This window comes from Trachypithecus francoisi, unplaced genomic scaffold, assembly GCF_009764315.1.
Source record: "Trachypithecus francoisi isolate TF-2019V2 unplaced genomic scaffold, Tfra_2.0 Lachesis_group17, whole genome shotgun sequence".
NCBI classification, from domain to species: Eukaryota; Metazoa; Chordata; class Mammalia; order Primates; family Cercopithecidae; genus Trachypithecus; species Trachypithecus francoisi.
The window spans coordinates 41,347,065-41,368,007 of NW_022681462.1; the positions used below are offsets into that span (position 1 = coordinate 41,347,065).

Genomic DNA, 20,943 nt, shown 5'->3' on the forward strand with positions numbered 1-20,943 from the left:
GTCTGGAACTCTACTACACAGATGGACATGGATTTCTGTGGCTTGGTAAACCATCTGGATTTCTTACATTTAGGGTGAATCCAATTATTTGTTCTTTCCTTTGGAGGGTGAAAAGTGTCTTCCCAACAAGGTAAGTAAAACTGTCCATGTTTTTCTCCTTGTTGATTCTCTATGTTTGGCTACTCTCTCATGATTGTCAATCAAAGGTGGATTATGGGATTTCTACAATTTATGCTCTGAATGTGATGATGTTGGCTGATCTCTAGATGTATTCAGAAATAGGAATAATCACATTCCTCTTTTCCCTATGCATTAAGCTCTTTGTTAACTGGGATCGTTTATTTTATAATACATTTTGGTGTCTTAATATGTTTCATTAATAGAGTTCATGCTAAAAAACATTGTGTGAGTTAGCCATTTAAAAACAAAAGACAAGATCTACTAAAGTAAACAAAAACAGTACTAGATACAACCACCTCCGTTTTTGGATAATTAAAGTGTGTTAGAATTCTACATGTCCTCCTTCCAGCTCTATAAGCACTTCATGTCGATCACCTGTAGCTGTGCAGAAAGGAATGTCCCAGAGAGATGGTGGGGGGGTGCAGGTGTGCCAGTTGGGTCTCCCAAACACAATCAAAACAGTTTAAGTAGAAGAAAAAAGTGTGTGTCGAAGGACAAATGCTTGCCTAAATCTAGGAGCATAAGCGATGTCCTCAGGACTTAGTCTCTCTCTCTGTCTCTCACTACACTCTCCTCAGTGCTTGTTCTATCCAGAGGCAGGCCCCTATCATGGGGGCAAAGTGGCCGTCAGCACCTCCAGGCACATAACCTGGCTCTCAACAGATTTCTGGGGTCAATCCTAATGGACAAGCTGAGATTATCTGTCTTCCCTGAAGCAATCCATGTAGCCAGGGGAAGGGTCCCTGGAAGCAGAGCCTGAGACAGTAGTTTGGGGGCACATGATGTATTGAAGAAGTGCCCTTCAGGAAAATCCTACAGGGGAAGGGGAGAAACAGGACAGGGCAGGGGAAGGAGTTAAGCAAGGATGTGGTGTCAGGTCAAGTCTAGCCTTGTCCGATCCATAAGATATAAGCATTGAGGACAAATTGCATCATAGTTGGCCTTCCCTAAAGGCAAGGGCTTACCTTTTATAATCTATTTCATTTGGTCATTGGCTGTAGTCTGCCCCTAGGGGAAAGATCACTCCCCAGGGAAAGTAGCTGTATCATCTCACGGGAATTCTTTTCCTATACCCCCTGATAAAGCATGCTTTTTTCAGAATCCATGGCTTCTAGTCCCACAGAATCTAAAGTTGGTGAGGAACAGAAACGCAAATTCCCCAAGTGGGATGGTGAGAAGGCCATTCCCCTCTCCACCATTTAGTCCCCATTTCAATGAGTTCTACCTTTCAGGAACACTGCATATCTAATGGCTATTGGTTTAAGGAGTGTGTTGCATCTTGAAGAATAGCACCCCATCCTCATAGGGCATAATCTCCAGGTCAGCACCTCAACTGCATCTTTAAGAGGCCATTCCACTGCTGTGTCAGGCTGGAAGCTTCTGGAGGATGCAGTACATGTTAGGAACAGTGGATCCTGTAGTCATGGGCCTGTGGCTGCACCTACTTTGTCATCAAGTGGGTCCCTTGTTTGGAGCCAGGTTTTGTGGAATCTCATATCTGTAAATCATTCCCACTGTGAGATCTCAAATAGTGATGCTGGCTCTGGCTCTGCGGGCAGGAAAGCCAAACCCTTACTCAGAACTTCTATCAATTCCAGTCAGGATAAATTGCTGCCCTTTCCAGAGTAGCAAATGTCCATTGTAATAAACTTGCCACCAAGTCCCTGGCTGGTTGCCACAAGGGAAAGTACAGGTGGCTCAGCATCTGTCTCTGTTGCTGACAGGCTGGACAATTACACCATTCGTGGTGAGAGGAGCCTGTGTTCTTAGGCCTCTGCATAGCCTCCATCTATGCCTTCATGGCTACTTCCTTCCTGAGGCCATGATGGAAGCAGCAGGATGACTGAGGGCAGAGGCTGGTGGACATCAATCAATTGAGTCACTCAATCCATGTATTGGCTTAATACCTCATCCACAATGGATGGTCCCTTATGAGCATTAACATGTGCTACAAAGACCCTCATACTTGACGTCCACTCTGATAGGTCCAACAATACACCTCTTCCCCAGACCTCCTTCTCCCTTGATCTTGCTATGCTGTTCCTTCCACTCCCCTAATCCACCAGTCAAGTCATTCATCACTGCCTGTGAGAGGATGTATATTTTTACTTTGGGTTATGGTATGGTTTGGCTGTGTCCCTACCCAAATCTCATCTTGAATTGTAGTTCCTGTAATCCCTTCATGTCATGGGAGGGACCCAGTTGGAGGTAATTGAATCACGGTGGCAGTTACCTGCATGCTGTTCTCATGATAGTGAATGAGTTCTCATGAGATCTGGTGGTTTTATAAGGGGCTTTTGCTTGGCACTTCTCCTTCCTGCCATCATGTAAAGAAGGATGTGTTTGCTTCCCCTTCCTCCATGATTGTAAGTTTCCTGAGGCCTCCCCAGCCATGTGAAACTGTGAGTCAATTAAACCTCTTTCCTTTATAAATCACCCAGTCTCGGGCAGTTCTTTATAGCAGCGTGAGAATGGACTAATAGAGGTTATTTCTGTCTCTACCCAAAGTATATGACCAATTGCATAGCCTGAATGTCTGTGCCCTGGAGGGATTCTCCTCATCCCTCTTATCTCTGAGTGGATCAACCATGCAATAGCAGTGCCTTTTCAGCTGGTACCAATATACTGAGCCAAGCCATCCCTGAATCACACTCAGACCCTTTGTCTTTCTGTCATCTGTTGATAATTGACCCATGTTGCTATGTGAGATGAGCTGAGAAAAAGTGGATCACGTGGGTGTCTGGCTCCTTGCTCATGCAGCTTAGTTATTTGCTCTGGATCTGCTTGAACGTGATCTTGGATGTGCCATTTCCACCTTTCAGTGGATTGCTGCAGGCTCTGCTAAACCTTATGGCTCTGGGTCTGACAGCATGCGGTTCCTGATGGGCAGTTCTGACCACATGATCACTTGATGCCCCATAGTCAGATGCACCGTCTCACCACACCTTGGTAGCATGTGAGGGGCTGCTTTTTAAATGATGTCTAGTTCTCTGCTGCAGATACATAACTTGCTGCAGAACCCTGTATGTCTATGCTGAGATTCTCCTATTAGGGTTCCACATGGCATCACTTTCTAATTCTAATCCATGAGGTATGTCCATTCACTTGGCCTAGGCAGCAGTTCTGTCTGTACTACAGCCCAAATATGCTGCAGTGCCCTTTTCTGCTTGAAGCGTCTATCAGAACTAACAGCTTGTTACTAATATCCAGTAAATGGGTTGGAATGATATTCCGAAGTGTGAAATAGTCCACCTTCAAAACCAAAAGGGATCTACCAAGCACTGCGCCTCTTTCTTTAGTAGTAAGATGTTCAAGGCGAAAAACTTGTTCCTGGCCGGGCGCAGTGGCTCAAGCCTGTAATCCCAGCACTTTGGGACGCCGAGACGGGCGGATCACGAGGTCAGGAGATCGAGACCATCCTGGCTAACATGGTGAAACCCCGTCTCTACTAAAAAAAATACAAAAAACTAGCCGGGCGAGGTGGCGGGCGCCTGTAGTCCCAGCTACTCGGGAGGCTGAGGCAGGAGAATGGCGTAAACCCGGGAGGCGGAGCTTGCAGTGAGCTGAGATCTGGCCACTGCACTCCAGCCCGGGAGACAGAGCGAGACTCCGTCTCAAAAAAGAAAAACTTGTTCCTGCTTTGGAGGGCCCTTCCTGACATGTCCCACACTTTTGGACTCCTATAATTGTCATCACTGTGCAAACTCCTGAATCTTTATGGGACCTACTTCCCACCCTCATGAAGTGCGTATGTTTCACAAAGGCATCCAGAGTACTTGCCAGTTCATGCTCATCAGGTCCAATTAATGTGTTGTCATCAATAAAGTGGACCAATGTGACATTTGGAGGAATGTCCCTGATGGTCCAGCTCTCTTTTGGTCATACTGAGACAGAGATCAGGAGAATTAACATAGCTCCTAGGTGGCCAGGCGCGGTTGCTCATGCCTGTAATCCCAGCACTTTGGGAAGCCGAGGCAGGTGGATCATGAGGTCAGGAGATCAAGACCATCCTGGCTAACACGGTGAAACCCCGTCTCTACTAAAAAACACAAAAAATTAGCCGGGCGTGGTGGTGGGTGCCTGTAGTCCCAGCTACTCGGGAGGCTGAAGCAGGAGAATGGCGTGAACCTGGGAGACAGAGCTTGCAGTGAGCCGAGATTGCGCCACTGCACTCCAGCCTTGGCGACAGAGCCAGACTCCGTCTCAAAAACAAAAAACAAACAAACAAAAAAAACAAAACAAACAAAAGCAAAAACAAAGAAACATAACCCCTGGGCAAGAACGTGAATGAAAGCTATGCATGTGAACTATTTCTGATCCTTCTTCCTGTTGAGTAGGAAAAAACCTCCTTTGCCAGATCTCTAGCCACATACTAGATTACTAGTGGCTGTGTTAATGTGCTTTAATAGTAGGGATACTACATTGTTATAGTAGCTCCATTTGAGGTTATTTCTTGGTTAATGTTGCAGCTGGCCACTGTGATACACCTTGAATCCAGGTGTGCAAGAGTCAATCTGATAAATTACTTGGGAACATAATGGGAAGTACCAGTGATGGATCTTTTTTTTTTTTTTTTGAGATGGGGTCTTGCTGTGTTGCCCAGGCTGGAGTGCAGTGGCCTGATCTCAGCTCACTGCAAGCTCTGCCTCCCGGGTTCATGCTATTCTCCTGCCTCAGCCTCCCGAGTAGCTGGGACTACAGGCGCCCGCCACCTCGCCCGGCTAGTTTTTTGTATTTTTAATAGAGACGGGGTTTCACCATGTTAGCCAGGATGGTCTCGATCTCCTGACCTCGTGATCCACCTGCCTTGGCCTCCCAAAGTGCTGGAATTACAGGCGTGAGCCACCGCGCCAGGCCAGATCTTTTGTTTTTGAGGATGGCACTCATCTTTGTCATTACCCCTGGGATGCACTATTGTTCTTGATACGTGATATTTGCTAAGGTTGTGGGTGCAGTTTCAGGGTGGGTCTTTGATCTTTGATCTCTACTGAGAAATTGAAACACACACACAAACACATGACGAAATCAAAGAACATACAGAAGGCTGAAACCAGCTACTCCAGTAATGGAGAGTCACAATCCCTTGCATTGTATGCGTGTGTATGTTTTAAGGCCACACAGTTGTAATCAGAGGGCCAGAAAAGTCAGTTGAATAGCAGTTTACTAAACCAGGATGGGAAAGTTTCCCTGATAAGCGTTCATGAATAACCTGGATGAGAGGTTCATTTTTGGGTGTGTATCATCCAAACAAAGGGAAGTTGCCCTGGGCTGATGAGGTGATGGGAGGTATGTGAGATTGGAAGCTGATATTGGGGGACTGCTTTTTGCCTTGGGGGCAGAACTAACCAAGGCGTGGTCATAAATCTGTGCTCACTTCAGCCAGTGATGTCTTGAGACTGATTATCATTTACTTTTTGGAGAGCAGTCCCTTTATTTGTGATGCTTCTGAGATGTAAACTCAATGATGATGCTGCTTGGCTAAAGAGTTGTTTTTCCTGACCTAGTGATCCACCCGTCTCAGCCTCCCAAAGTGCTGGGATTACAGGCTTGAGCTACCATGCAGGCGGATCACTAGGTCAGGAGATCGAGACCATCCTGGCTAACACGGTGAAACCCCGTCTCTACTAAAAAATGCAAAAACTAGCCGGGCAAGGTGGCGGGCACCTGTAGTCCCAGCTACTCGGGAGGCTGAGGCAGGAGAATGGCGTAAACCTGGGAGGCGGAGCTTGCAGTGAACTGAGATCTGGCCACTGCACCCCAGCCTGGGCGACAGAAAAAAAGAAAAAAAGAGTTGTTTTTATTAGTTTGTTCTGGCTAATTAATATGATTAGGGAGTTAAAAATTTGCAGAATTTCTTTATTTTTTTTTCTCCAGAGAAAGATGACAAAATTACTTTAAATAGTAGACCCTCTGATTTTGTGTGTCATCTCAGACATACTATAATAAATTATCTGGCACCTAGAATTCTATTGTAATAGTATCTGTTGTTTTGTCTCCTTGGTAGCCTCCTTCTGCAACAAAGCCCTGATTTTCAATGTAGAATCATCCTCCTTGACTTTTAGCAGATATGGTTAGTGGGGCCACATCCAATGCTGGGTGCAGAGCTGGGCACATAGAAGATACCTAGCCAGTCAGCATGTTCTCTTCCTGAGGCGAGTGCTCTTTCTCTACCCACATCCCTTCACCAGGTCAGTGCATCTATGCCCAGCTGCTGTGAGGCTTATCTACTGACAATCATAGGTGCACCCCTTCTCTAAAGAATTGACTGGATGTTTTGCTCACATCTATAATCCCAGCACTGTGGGAGGCTGTGGCAGTGGAATTGCTTGAGCCCAGGGGTTCAAGACCAGCCTGGTTACAAGGTCGTTAACTAGAGGGGAATTTCAAAGCCTGATCTACCTCAGGATGTGCTTGCCCTGCTGAGGGAGGGAGATGTTATATGTAAAGGAGCAGCAAGGCCTGAATAACAGGGATTAAGAGAACTGGTAGTGTGTACCTAGGAACAGACCCTGATGGCTAGGAGTCAAGGTTGGGTAGAAGGTGAGGCTGCATAAGGAAACTGTGATGGTTCGTATTAGGTGTCAGCTTGTTGGACTGAAGGACACCTAGATAGCTGGCAATGTGTCTGGGTGTGCCTGTGAGGGTATTGCCAGAGGAGACTGATATTTGAGTTGTTGGTTTGGGAGAGGAAGACCCACCCTCAGTGTGGATGGGCACCATCCAATCTAGCTGCCAGGCTAGAATGAAGAAGGCAGAAAATAGAATAAGTTTGCTTGTTGAGTCTTCCGGCTTTCTTCTTCCCATGCCGGCCACTTGCTTCCACTCCTCCTGCCCTTGGACCTCAGACTCCAGTGACTTCCTGAGAGCTCTTAGGCCTTTGGCCTCAGACTGAAGCTGCACTGTTGGCTTCCCTGGTTTTGAGGCCTTCTGACTTGGACTGAGCCACTACTGTCTCTTTCCCCAGCTTGCAGACAGTCACTTTATAATCATGTGAGGCAGTTTTCCCTAATAAACTCTCATATTTGTTCTCCCCTCTGGAGAACTCTAATACAGAAGTCTTCTCAAGGTGGGGGCATCTTTTACATAACACGAGATTTAACACCTGCAATGAGCCCCACAAGAAAGCTCTAATATACCGCTGCGGGTTCTGGAAGCTTCGGAAAATGAATGGCCCACATTAAATGAAGTACAGATGCCAGAACTATGGACAAAGAGTTCAAGAAGACACTCCATTTATCAGAGCTAAGAAGGCACTGGTGGGAGGGCAGCAGCATCAGTGAGAAGCACAGTAGCAAATTCTTCTGAAGGTCAAGGAGAAAGGTGGGGACGCTGTTACAGAACTGGACTTCCTGTTAGCAATGGGGAGCATAGGATCCCAGCACAGTAAGGACCACATGATAGCTCTTCAATGTCAGGAGGAAGGTGAACACCATTACTGTACTAGGCAGCAAGGTTGGAATCACAGTCAGAAAGATGTCTCTTGTTTATGTAAACTTGTCCGGTAATATCAACATGATAATTTACTTAATAAACCATCATTTTCTCATTACATTGAAATACCATGCCATTGTCTTACATTAAATTCTGAAATGTGCTTGATTTATATCTGGATTCTGTAGTCTGAATATCCTTGGGTCAGTTCAATACTGGGCTGATTGTAGTTTTTTTTAGGATATTCAACTACTTAAATATGATTAAGTATAGGAACTTACATGAGATAGATTTATTTCTCTCAAAATCCGAAGCTGGCAGGAGGTCCAAGTGATGTAGGCTGCTCCAAACTATGAGTGAATTCAAGGAGCCAAGTTCCTTTTTGTTTGTTTAGCCATCTCTTAGGGTGTTACCTGCATAATCTCACTATACCTATGTTCCAGCCCATGGTATGAGAGAAAAACAGGGGAGAGAAACAAAATCCTTTCTAAGGGCATAACCCCAAAGTCACATATTTTATTACATATGTGTGCCTTTAGTCAGAACGTAGTCACACTACCAATCTAGCTATAAAGGAGGCCAGAGAATGTGGTCTCTGACAGGTTGGCCTATTCTTAGATAAAACTAATGGGAAGAAGAGAAATGGACATAGGAAGTGTGGCAACCAGCCTTTAAGGTGGCCCCAATAATCCCTGACACCTAGTATTTACATCCTTGTGTCGTCCCCTCCCGTGTTATACTAAGTTGAATCTGTGTGTCCAGCAGCATAGGCAGGAGTGACAGTAAGTCACATCTGAAAATAGATTACAAGAAGATTGCAGCCACAGTCTTGGGGTCTCTCTCTGACCACTTGCTCTGAGGGAAGCCAGTTGCTATGTTGTGAGGCAGGCCTGTGGACAAACCCATATGGAAAGAACTGAGCGTCTGGCTTCCCAACAACCACACAGTGAGCTTGGAAGTGGATTCTCCAGCCTCCGTCAGGCCTTGAGATGTTGCAGCCCAGGCGGATAGCTTGACGACACCCTTGTGAGACACTCTGAGCCAGAACCACCCAAATAAACTGCAGGTGGATTCCTCACCCTCAGAAACTGAGGTAATAAATGCTTGTTATTTTAAGCTGCTATGTTTGAGGGTAATTATTACACACTCTGTTGCTGTATAACGAATTGCTCCAGAGCGTAGTGGCTTAAAACCCCTACATTTATTAGCTCATAGATTCTTTGAGTCAGGAATCTGGACATAATATAGTTGGATCCTCAGGCTCTGGTTGCAATCAAGGTGTCAGCAGGACCGCAGTTACCTTCAGGCTTGACTAGGAATAGATCAGCTTCCAAGCACTCTCACGTGGTTGTTGGCCAGATTCTACATGGGTTATTAGACTAAAGCTTCAAATCCTCAAAAGCTGTTGGCTGGAAGCCTCTCTCAGTTCCTTACTACATTGGCGTTTCCACTGGGCAGCTTACGACACGCCTGCTGGCTTCACTACAGTGAGCAAGAAAGAGGGTAAGAGACGATAAGCAAGAAAAAAGCCACAGCCTTTTGTAACTTAATCTTTGAAGTAATATTGTCAGAGGTGTTTGAACCAGAGCGACTCCATATTGAATAGGGGCAGGGTAAAATTAGGCTGAGACCTATTGGGGTGCATTCCCAAGAGGTTAGGCATTCTTAGTCATAGGATGACACAGGATGAGAGCACAAAGTACAAAGACCTTGCTGATAAAACAGCTTGCAGTAAAGAATCCAGCCAAAACCTACCAAACCCAAGATAGCAATGGAAGTGACCTTTGGTCATTCTCACTGCTCGTTACACGCGAATTATAATGCATCAGCGTGCTACGAGACATCCCCATCAGCACCATGACAGTTTACAAATGCCATAGCAACGTCCGGAAGTTACCCCATATGGTCTAAAAAGGGGAGGGAACCTTAGTTCTGGGAAGTGTCCACCCCTTTCCTGGAAAACTCATGAATAATCCACCCCTTGTTTAGCATACAATCAAGAAAGAACTGTAAGTGTTCTTAGTCGAGCAGCCCACACCACTGCCCTGCCTATGGAGTAGCCATTCTTTTATTCTTTTACTTTCTTAATAAGCTTGCTCTCACTTTACTCTATGAATTCACTTCGAATTCTTTTTTCGTGTGAGATCCAAGAACCTTCTCTTGGGGTCTGGATCGAGACCCCTTTCCAGTAATAATATTCCATCACTTTTTATATATTCTATTCATGAGAAGCAAGCAACAAGGTCCAGGCCACACTTAAGGGGAGGGGATTACACAAGAGGTTGAATACCAGGAAGTGGAGATCACTGGAGACCATCCTAGGAAGCTGCCCACCGTAGCCTGCTCTCTGGTCCCCAGTAATTCATGTCCCTCCCATGTGGCAAATACAACTACACCTCTCCAAGAGTCCCCAAAGCCTCACCTCATAACATCAGCTCTGAGTCCAGAATCTCATCATCTAAATCAGGTCCAGGTATGGTTGAGATACATCGCGTGTAGTTCCCCTAGTACAGCTCCTTAAGCACAGTTCCAGTTGATCTGTGGATTTCTGAAGCCAAAGGGGAGATATCTGCCCACCTCCCACACCCAATGTATTAGTCTGTTCTCGTGCTGCTAATAGAGACATACCTGAGACTGGGTAATTTACAAAGGAAAGAGGTTTAATTGATTCACAGTTCCACATGGCTGGGGAGGCCTCACAATCATGGTGGAAGGCAAGGGGGAGCAAAGCCACATCTTATATGGTGACAAGCAAAGAAAAAATGAGAGCCAAGTGAAAGGGGAAACCCCTTATAGAACCGTCAGTTCTCATGTGACTTATTCACCACCACGAGAACAGCATAGGGGAAATTGCCCCCATGATTCAATTATCTCCCACTGAGTCCCTCTCACAACATATGGTTATTATGGGAGCTACAATTCAAGATAAGATTTGGGTGGGGATATAGCCAAACCATATCACCCAGTATACGATGGTGGGACAGGCACAAGATTACCTCTACACACAAAAAAGGGGCAAATAGGAGGCACACAGGTGTTACTAGTCCATAGCAATTCTGAAATCCAAATTTTAGAACTCAGTCTCATTCCTGCTAAAAATAATTCTCCATGGTTCTTGGCTCCATCTTCTTTTGAGTGTAGTGGCACGATCTCGGGCTCACTGCAACCTCCACCTCCCAGGTTTAAGTGATTCTCCTGCCTTAGCCTCCCGAGTAGCTGGGATTACAGGTGCCTGCCACCACGCCCGGCTAATTTTTGTATTTTTAGTAGAGACAGGGTTTCACCATGTTGGCCAGGCTGCTTTCGAACTCCTGACCTTGTGATCCGCCCACGTTGGCATCCCAAAATGCTGGGATTACAGACATGAGTCACTGTGCCCTGCTTTTTTTTAAAAAAAAGGAAAGGTAGCATCTGTTTTCTCAGCTGCTTCCTGTCCTGCTAGAATTTTGGAGGTTCAACAATCCCTTTTTATGTTGTACTGGGTCTGCCTTTTCCACTCCAAACTGACAGACATAGATTTCTCAGGACATTTGTGGGTCTTTTTATGTGCTCGCTTAATGTGTTAACCACATTAGATGAAACCCTACAGATCTCTCTGGATAAACCCTTCACTATCTTGAGCTCCTGCTGGGAGGCTGAGGAACAATACTCTTAAGCTCCCTTGAGGTTTAATTGTTTGAGACAATCTGAGAGCAACACCCTTAATCTCTTTAAAAGGACCTTTGTGTGACTGAATATGACTGTGATCCTTTCGTCTCTCTGAGATTTTAACATTAAGTTGTATATACATAGAAGTAGGTAACCAATGCTGGGAGCATTTAGCATTCTCCACCATATAGTGGATTTAAAGGCAATTCCCCGTTATTATTCTTTGACTTAGTGTCTTGGTGATTCTCAAGCATTTATTTTCCCATATAATTTTTGAAATCCTTTTAGTTAGCTCAAACACATTGTGTAAGAACTGAAGTAATATCCATACATTATTAATGTTGGGGGGATTTTTATTCCTGTGATAGTGAGTCTCCCCATTCAGATATGGTGTCTCTCAATGTACTTCGTTTTAACATCCTCTACAAAAGTTTATTCAAGCTAAACTCATGTCTTTGACGTTATTTTTGTTTCATGTTGAATTTAGTTGCTATTCAGTGACATGGTTTTCCTTTTCCATTTCTGATTTTTGTTCATAGAGAAAATATGTGCAACTATTTAACCAAATTTACTTATTTCTTTAAGATTGTTTTTGTTCCTTTTTTCCCGCCTCCCCCCCACCCCCCTCCCCGCCCAAGACAGAGTCTTGCTCTGTCACCCAGGCTGGAGTGCAGTGGCACGTTCTCGGCTCACTGCAAGCTCTGCCTCCCAGGTTCAACCAAGTTTGCTGCCTCAGCCTCCTGAGTAGTTGGGACTACAGGCGTGCACCATCACACCCGGCAAATTTTTGTATTTTGTATTTTTGGTAGAGATGGGGTTTCACCATTTTGGCCAGGCTGGTCTCGAACTCCTGACTTGATCTACCAAAGTGCTGGGATTACAGGCATGAACTATCACACCTGGCCTGTTTTTGTTTCTTTTCTAAACTATCTTGGATGGTTTTGCCTATTTTCCAACATTTAAATGGATTATTTCAATTTTTTTGGTGGGGGAGGGTAACGGAGTATCCCTCTGTCACCCAGCCTGGAGTGCAGTTGCGCAATCTGGGCTTACTGCAACCTCTGCCTCCTGGGTTCAAGCGATTCTTCTGCCTCAGCTTCCTGAGTAGTTGGGATTACAGGTGCGTGCCACCATGCCTGGCTAACTTTTTTTTTTTTTTTTTGTATTTTTAATAGAAATGGGGTTTCACCATGTTGGCCAGGCTGGTCTCGAACTCCTGACCTCAGGTGATCTGCCCACCTCGGCCTCCCAAAGTGCTGGGATTATAGGCATGAACCACCGTGCCTGGCTCCGATTATTTCAATTTTGATCTAATTATATTGAGTAGAATTTTGAAAAAAGATGTTTAACAATGGTGGCAGATGATATTTCTAACTTGAAACTGACAGATAAAATTGGCTCTGTGTTTTACTCTTTAGTATAAAGCTTTCTCTTGATGACTAATCATTTTACTTGGAAATTTTGAAAAAAGTTCAGAAACAGGCTTTTTAGTATTTATTGATTTAATCATATTATCCTAGTTTAAATTATTGATTTAATATACTGTGATAGTTGAATATTTTTAAAAAATAGTCTTAACTTTTTGGACAGTTTTGGACTTACAGAAAAATTAAGAAATTAGTACAAAGGGCACCTATATGCCCTACCTATATGCCCTGTACTCAATATCTCCTATAACCAACATCTTACACAAGTATGGCATATTTGCAACAATTATTCAACTAATATTGATTTGTTATTATTAGCTAACATCAATATTTTGTCCAGATCTCCTTAGGTTTTACTTAATTTTATTTTCTGTTCAAAGATCTCATCCAGGACACCACATTACATTTAGTGGTCATGTGTTCTTACTCTCTGCTTGGCTGTGACAATTTCTAAGACTTTCCTTTTTTTTATATTTTTATTTATTTATTTTTATTATACTTTAAGTTCTAGGGTACATGTGCACAACATGCAGGTTTGTTACATATGTATACATGTGCCATGTTGGTTTGCTGCACTCGTTTACTCATCATTTACATTAGGTGTATCTCCTAATACTATCCCTCCTCCCTCCCCCTATCCCATGACAGGCTCAAGTGTGTGATGTTCCCCACCCTGTGTCCAAGTGATCTCATTGTTCAGTTCCCACCTATGAGTGAGAACATGCGGAGTTTGGTTTTCTGTCCTTGCGATAGCTTGCTCAGAGTGATGTTTTCCAGCTTCATCCATGTCCCTGCAAAGGACATGAACTCATCCTTTTTCATGGCTGCATAGTATTCCATGGTGTATATGTGCCACATTTTCTTAATCCAGTCTATCACTGATGGACATTTGGGTTGGTTCCAAGTCTTTGCTATTGTGAATAGTGCCTCAATAAACATATGTGTGCATGTGTCTTTATAGCAGCATGATTTATAATCCTTTGGGTATATACCCAGTAATGGGATGGCTGGATCAAATGGTATTTCTAGTTGTAGATCCTTGAGGAATCGCCCCACTCTCTTCCACAATGGTTGAACTAGTTTACAGTCCCACCAACAGTGTAAAAGTGTTCCTGTTTCTCCATATCCTCTCCAGCACCTGTTGTTTCCTGACTTTTTAATGATCACCATTCTGACTGGTGTGAGATGGTATCTCATTGTGGTTTTGATTTGCATTTCTCTGATGGCCAGTGATAATGAGCATTTTTTCATGTGTCTGTTGGCTGCATAAATGTCTTCTTTTGAGAAGTGTCTGTTCATATCCTTTGCCCACTTTTTGATGGGGTTGTTTGATTTTTTCTTGTAAATTTGTTTAAGTTCTTTGTAGATTCTTTTCTTGTTTCTGATGACCTTGACATTTTTGAGGATACTGGTGAGATTTAGCCCTGTTGATGCTGACCTTGATCACCTGGCTGAGATGGTGTCCATGGTGTTTCTCCACAGTAAAGTCCCTCTTTCTTTCTCTTTCCTTACTGTACTCTTTGGAAGGAAGTCCTTATGTCGGAGGTGTTCAAACTGGAGTGACTCCATTTTGAGTGAGGGCTAGGAAAATGAGGCTGAGACTTGCTGGGTTGCGTTCCCAGAAAGTGAGGAATTCCTAGCCCCTAGATGTTTATGGTTAAGGGAACAGATGAATAATGTTTACTAAATAGATGCAGACTTGGGAGTGTCCAGATATCCCGATATCTGGAGAAGAAGGGCGTTCCTAATTTTGCTTTAAACATAATATCGATTCTTGCAAAACATAGTAATTAAGAAAATTAATCGTTTATCACAAACTCCTGTAGCAGAGCACATCTCCCCAAGATCTTTTTTATCATACATATGCATATGTGTGTATATATGTACATATGCATTTATCATATATACATACATATATGTATATATGATATATATGTGTGTATATATACACATATACATATATACACACATACATATATATACACACACACACTAGCATTGTACCTAAGGTGGAAGCGTTCCTCCTCTTACTTTCAGGAACGCCCTGCTCTATGGAGTAGCTGTACTTTCACTACTTTACTTTCTTTAATAAACTTGCTTTTGCTTTGCACTGCAGATTCGTCCTGAATTCTTTCTTGTGCGAGATTCAAGAATCCTCTCTTAGGGTGTGGATTGGGATCCTGCTCCCTTTCCTGTAACACTTATGCACAGCCCACACTTAAGGATTGGAGAGTTATGCTCTCCACTATTTGAGGGTGCAATATTGACATCCATCATTTAGAATTCTTCCGCATGGGAGATTTGTCTCCCCTATTTATTTATTTGCCCAATCATTGTTCATGGATATTTATTTCATACTTTGGGTGAGAATCTAATGTTACTTTATGTTGTTGCTCAAATCATGCCACCTTTGGCCACTGGAAGTTCTTTCACTTGCTCCTGTGTCCCTTTGACAAACCTCCATCAACGTGGGTTTGGTTTTGTTTGGGAGCACTTCTTTATTTTCTGCCATTTCAAGAGGTTCTGTGCTTACCTTCTCTATTTCCTGCTGCCGTCCTAGAATCAGCCATTCCTCCAAGGAATCCTGGTCCGTTGAGTTTGTAATGTTGAAGCGTCCTCTCATTCCTCAAACCCTAATTAGTTAAGGAGTACTATTCTTTTTCCATATATCATTGGATTTCATATTCTAATATTTTGATTACAATTTGATATTTCTTACTAGTATTTAAAATTAAAGCAATGTTAGCCTTATAAGATAAACAATGAAGCTTTGCACCTTTTCCAAGTAGTGAAATCGTTTAGGCATTGTAAGGATTGTTCCTTCTTTAAAGGCCAGAAAGAATTCAGGGATTAAAATCATCTGGATCTATGACCTTTTAAAATATAGGCCTTTATTATTTCACTCTCTCTATAGCTAATAATTCATTCAGGCTTTCTGTTTCTTCTGGGTCACTTTTGTTTATATTTTGACAAGAAATGTTTTTATTTCCCCTTCATTCCTGAAGATATTTTCACTGGGTATAGAATTAGGATGAGCAGTTCTTTTATTTCAGCCCTTGAAAATGTTTGTTATTTTCTTACTGTCCCACAAGTTCCTGGATCTCTGTTCATTTCTTTTTCAGCCATTTTCTCTTTGTCGTTCAGTTTGGGAAACTTATAATAACCTGTCTTCAAATTAATTGACTTTCCTCTGTCATCTCCGTTCTGCTATTGAGCCCATTCAATGAATTTATTTTAATTATATTTTCAGTTCTAAAATTTCAAAATTTTTCTTTCTATGTCTTTTTTTCTTGAATTGTAATTTTTAAAATTTAAGTGTGTTCAATTACTTGTTGAAGTATGTTCATGATAGCTGCTTTAAAATCCTTATCAGGGCTTTGTTGGGTATATATCACCTGAATAACGTACATTTTTACCTATTAAGTAATTTCTCACCATCTAGTCCCCTCCCACCCCCTCACTCTTCCAAGTCAGCATTGTCTATCACTCCACACTCTACGTCCATGTGTACACATTGTTTAGCTCCCACCTGTAAGTGAGAACATGCAGAATCTGTCTATGTGTGACTTTTTTCACTTAAGATAATGGCTTCCAGTTTCATTCATGTTGCTGCCAAAGACATGATTTCATTCTCTTTTTATGACTGAATAGTATTCCGTTGTGTATATGTACCACATTTTCTTTATCCAATCATCTGTTGATGGATACATAGGTTAATTCCCTATCTTTTTTTTTTGACAGAGTCTTGTTCTGTCGCCCAGGCTGGGGTACAGTGGTGCGATCTTGGCTCACTGCAACCTCCCACTTCTGGGTTCAAGCGATTCTTGTGCCTCAGCCATCAGAGTAGCTGGGATTACAGGCATGCACCACCATGCCTGGCTGATTTTTTTTTTTTTTTGTATGTTTAGCAGAGATGGGTTTTCACCATGTTGGCCAGGCTGGTCTCAACTCCTGACCTCAAGTGATCCACCTGCCTCGGCCTCTCAAAGTACTGGGATTACAGGTGTAAGCCACAGCACCTGGTTGATTCCATATCTTTGCTATTGTGAATAATGCTGTGATAAACATGTGAGTGCAGTTATCTTTTTGATATAATGATTTCTTTTCCTTTGGGTAAATGCCCAGTAGTGGTATTGCTAGATTGAATGGTAGTTCTATTTTCAGTTATCTGAGAAATCTCCATACTGATTTCCATAGAGGTTGTACTAATTTACATTCTCACCAAAAGTGTATGACCTTTTCTCTATACCCTTGCCAACATCGGTTATTTTTGTGTTTTTAATAATAGTCATTCTGACTGCTATAAAATGATATCTCATTGTGGTTTTAATTAGCATTTCTCTGGTGATTTGTGATGTTAAGCATTTTTTCATATGCCTCTTGGCCATTTGTATGTCTTCTTTCAAAAGTGTCTATTCATGTCCTTTGCCCATTGTTTAATGGGACTATTTGTTTTCTATTTTGTTGTTGTTGTTGAGTTGTTTGAGTTCCTTGTAAATTCTGGACATTAGTCCCCTGTCATGCATAGTTTGCAAACATTTTCTCCCATTCTGCAGGTTGTCTGTTCACTCTGATGATTATTTCTTTTGCTGTGCAGAAGCCTTTTAGTTTAATTAAGTCACATTTGTCTATTTTTGTTGTCTGTGCTTTTGAGGTCTTTGTCATCAATTTTTTGCCCAGATCAATGTCCAGAAGAGTTTTCGCCAGATTTTCTTCTAGTGTTTTTGTAGTTTCAGGTCTTACATTTAAATCTTTAATTCATCTTGAGCTGATTTTTTTATATGGTAAAAGATAGTGGTCCAGTTTCATTCTTCTTCAGGTGCCTATCCAATTATCCCAGCATCATTTATTGAAAAGGGTGTCCTTTCTCCACTCTATGTTCTTGTGGATTTTGTCAAAGATCAGTTGGCTGTAATATGTGGCTTTACTTCTGGATTCTCTTTTCTATTCCATTGATCTATGTGTCTATTTTTGTACCAGTATCATGCTGTTTTGGTTACTACAGCCTTGTAGTATAATTTGAAGTCTGGTAATATGACACCTTTAGCTTCGTTGTTGTTGTTTCATAATTGCTTTGGCTATTCCAGCTCGTTTTTGGTTGCATGTTAATTTTAGCATGTTTTTTCTAATTCTCTGAAAAATGACATTGGTATTTTGATAGAGATCCCATTGAATATGTAGATTGCATTGGGCAGTATGGTCATTTTAATTATATTAATTCTGATCCATGAGCACGGGTTATCTTTCTATTTGTTTGTGTCATCTACAATTTCTTTCGTCACAGTTATGTAGTTTTCCTTGTTTAGATCTTTCACCTCCTTGGTTACTTGGTATTTTATTTTATGTTATTTTTGCAGCTATTATATATGGTATTGCCTTCTTGATTTGGTCCTCAGCGAGATCCTTATTGGTGTATAGAAACACTACTGATTTTTATACATTGATTTTGTATTCTTAAGTGTTACTGAATTCATTTATCAAGTCTAAGAGTTTTTTGGCAGAGTCTTTAGGTTTTTCTAGATATACAATCATATTGTCAGTGAACGGGAATATTTTGCCTTCTTTTACAATTTGGATGCCTTTTATTTCTTTCTCTTGCCTGATTGCTCTGGCTAGGACTTCCACTACTAATTTTTTTTTTTTTTTTTTTTTGAGACGGAGTCTCGCTCTGTAGCCCGGGCTGGAGTGCAGTGGCCAGATCTCAGCTCACTGCAAGCTCCGCCTCCCGGGTTCACGCCATTCTCCTGCCTCAGCCTCCGGAGTAGCTGGGACTACAGGCGCCCGCCACCTCGCCTGGCTAGATTTTTATATTTTTTTAGTAGAGACGGGGTTTCACCGTGTTAGCCAGGATGGTCTCGATCTCCTGACCTCGTGATCCGCCCGTCTCGGCCTCCCAAAGTGCTGGGATTACAGGCTTGAGCCACCGCGCCCGGCCTCCACTACTAATTAATATGTTGAATAGGAGTGGTGAAAGTAGGCAACCTTGTTTTGTTTCAGTACTTAGAATGCTTTCAGCTTTTCCTCATTCAGTATGATGTTGGCAGTGGGTTTGTCATATATGGCCTTTATTAATTCGGAGTATGTTCCTTCTATACCTAGTTTATTGAGGGATTCTATCATGAAGAGATGCTGATTTTATTAAATGCTTTTTCTGCATTTATTAAGCTGATCGTATGGTTTATCGTCTAATTCTGTTGATAAGATGCATCACATTTATTTATTGATTTGCATATGTTGAAGCATCCTTTGCACCCCTGGGATGAATCCCACTTGACCATGGGTTATTACTTTTTTGATGTGCTGTTGGATTTGGTTTGCTAGTATCTTTTGAAAATTTTTGCATCTGTGTTGATCAGGGATATTGGTGTGGAGTTTTCTTTCCTTATGTGTCATGGTCTGTCCGATTTTGGTATAAGGTATTACTGGTCTCATAGTATGAGTTAGAGAGAACTCATTTCTCCTCAATTTTTTTTTGGAACAGTTTCAAGAGGACTTGTATTAGTTCTTCTTTGTACATTTGATAAAATTCAGCTATGAATCCATCTGGTCCTGGGCTTTTCTTTCTTGGGAGATCTTTTATTACTGATTTAATCTAGCTATTCATTATTCATCTGTTTAGGTTTCCTATTTCTCCCTGGTTCAATATTGGGAGGTTGCATGTTTCTAAGAATTTATTCATTTCCTCTAAGTTTTCTAGTTTGTACGCATATAGTTGTTCATAATAGTCTCTGATGATCTCTTGTATTTCCGTGGTATCAGTTGTAATGTCTCCTTTATCTTTTCTGATTTTGTTTATTCAGATTTTCTCTTTTCTTGGTTAGTCTAGGTAGTGGTTTATCAATCTGTTTATCTTTTTGAAAAATGAACTTTTCATTTCATTGATCCTTTGTATTTTTTTGTTTGTATTTCATTTAGCTCTGCTCTGATTTTTGTTATTTCTTTTTTCTGCTAACTTTACATTTGGTTTGTTCTTGCTTTTATAGCGCCTTGATGAGTGACGTTAGGTTGTTAACTTGTAATCTTTCTTTTTTTTTGATGTAGGCATTTAATACTATAAACTTTACTCAGCACTGCTTTTGCAGGTTTCAGTATGTTTTGTTTTCATTTTTATTTGTTTCAAAAAATTTATAAATTTCTGGCCAGGCGCAGTGGCTCACATCTGTAATCCCAGCACTTTGGGAGGCCAAGGCGGGTGGATCACCTGAGGTCTGGAGTTCGAGACCAGCCTGACCAATATGAAGAAATCCTGTCTCTACTAAAAATACAGAATTAGCCGGGTGTGATGGCACATGCCTGTAATCCCAGCTACTTGGGAGGCTGAGGCAGCAGAATCACTTGAACCTGGGAGGCAGAGTTGCGGTGAGCCAAGATTGCACCATTGCATTCCAGCTTGGGCAACAAGAGCAAAACTCCGTCTCAAAAAAATAAAAAATAATTTTTTTTTACATTTCCATCTTAGTTTCTTAACTGATGCAATTATCATTCAGAAGCATGTTGTTTAATATCCACGTTTTTATAGTTTCCAAAATTCCTCTTGGTATTTATCTCTAGTTTTTATTCCACTGTGGTCTGAGAAGAACTTCATATGATTTTAATTTTTAAAAATTTGTTTTGGCCGGTTGCTCACACCTGTAATCTCAGCACTTTGGAAGTCCAAGGTGGGTGGATCGCCTGTGGTCAGGAGTTCGAGACCAGCCTGGCCAACATGGTGAAACTCCGTCTCTACTAAAAATACAAAATTCAGCCAGGCGTGGTGGCAGGAGACTGTAATCCCAGCTACTAGGGAGGCTGAGGCAGCAGAATTGCTTGAACCCAGGAGGCAGACTTTGCGGTGAGCTGAGATCGCACCACTGCACTCCAGCCTGGGGGGCAAGAGCAAGACTTCGTCTCAAAAAAAAAAAAAATTTGTTTTGTGGCCTGATATAGGTTTGTGTGGGAGAATATTCCATGTGCTGATGAGAAGAATGTGCTGCAGTTTTTTGGTAGAGTGTTCTGTAAATGTATGTAAAGTCCAATTGAAGCCCAATGTTTCTTTATAAATTAACCATTTCTTAAACTGCTTCTATTTCATATAGTTTGTGAGTCCCTTCGCCATTGTTTGAACCTCTGAATCTATCTCACTGTGCCTTTGTCCCATTTTTTAATGTTTCTGCTAAGCTACAACCTAGCCCATACTTGTGAGATCCTGAAAATATCTCCCCCAACTTATCCCTTTGATATTTCATAGATTTCTTTCTCATCATAGAAGTAAAAGTAG

At 42.1% G+C, this 20,943-nt stretch overlaps 1 protein-coding gene across 1 annotated transcript in view; it reads left to right on the plus strand.

The window, feature by feature from the left end:
* The window catches only part of LOC117062832, a 57,475-nt gene continuing 36,532 nt past the window's right edge, over window positions 1–20,943 (plus strand). Inside the window, exon 1 of the mRNA XM_033176728.1 lies at window positions 1–130. The gene's annotated coding sequence lies outside the window, so the exon portion shown is untranslated. The remainder of the gene's footprint in view (window positions 131–20,943) is intronic.